The sequence below is a fragment of the Myotis brandtii genome, unplaced genomic scaffold (assembly GCF_000412655.1).
Source record: "Myotis brandtii unplaced genomic scaffold, ASM41265v1 scaffold632, whole genome shotgun sequence".
In the NCBI taxonomy this organism is placed as follows: Eukaryota; Metazoa; Chordata; class Mammalia; order Chiroptera; family Vespertilionidae; genus Myotis; species Myotis brandtii.
Genome location: NW_005370419.1, coordinates 569,225 through 569,473, shown reverse-complemented (window position 1 = coordinate 569,473; position 249 = coordinate 569,225). Strand labels below are relative to the sequence as shown.

General features: G+C 67.9%; 1 long non-coding RNA gene across 1 annotated transcript in view; it reads left to right on the top strand.

Annotated features, from left to right (window-relative positions):
- LOC106723725 overlaps positions 1-249 on the top strand; it is a 17,518-nt gene that overhangs the window by 14,753 nt on the left and 2,516 nt on the right. Inside the window, exon 3 of the long non-coding RNA XR_001359437.1 lies at positions 3-16. This is a non-coding gene — a long non-coding RNA (uncharacterized LOC106723725). The remainder of the gene's footprint in view (positions 1-2; positions 17-249) is intronic.

Here is a 249-nt window from a genome sequence, read left to right as displayed (position 1 = left end):
AGGACGTTGGACGCCGGTGAGGAAGGCGGGGGGGGGGACTCCCCGGGGCTCCGGCTCGGGTGGGAGAGCTGCCACCTGCAAAGGAAGTCCTTCCCGGGATCCGGGGGGACCCCGAAGGCTCCCGTGCCACCCTCCCCCGAAAAGTGTCTGTTTTGGTAAAAACCAGCACCGGGCTGGAGAAATGGAAGCGCAATGGAGACGGTAGAGGAAGGAACGCCGAGGACAGCGGGCCCCCCCCCCCTGGGTCGG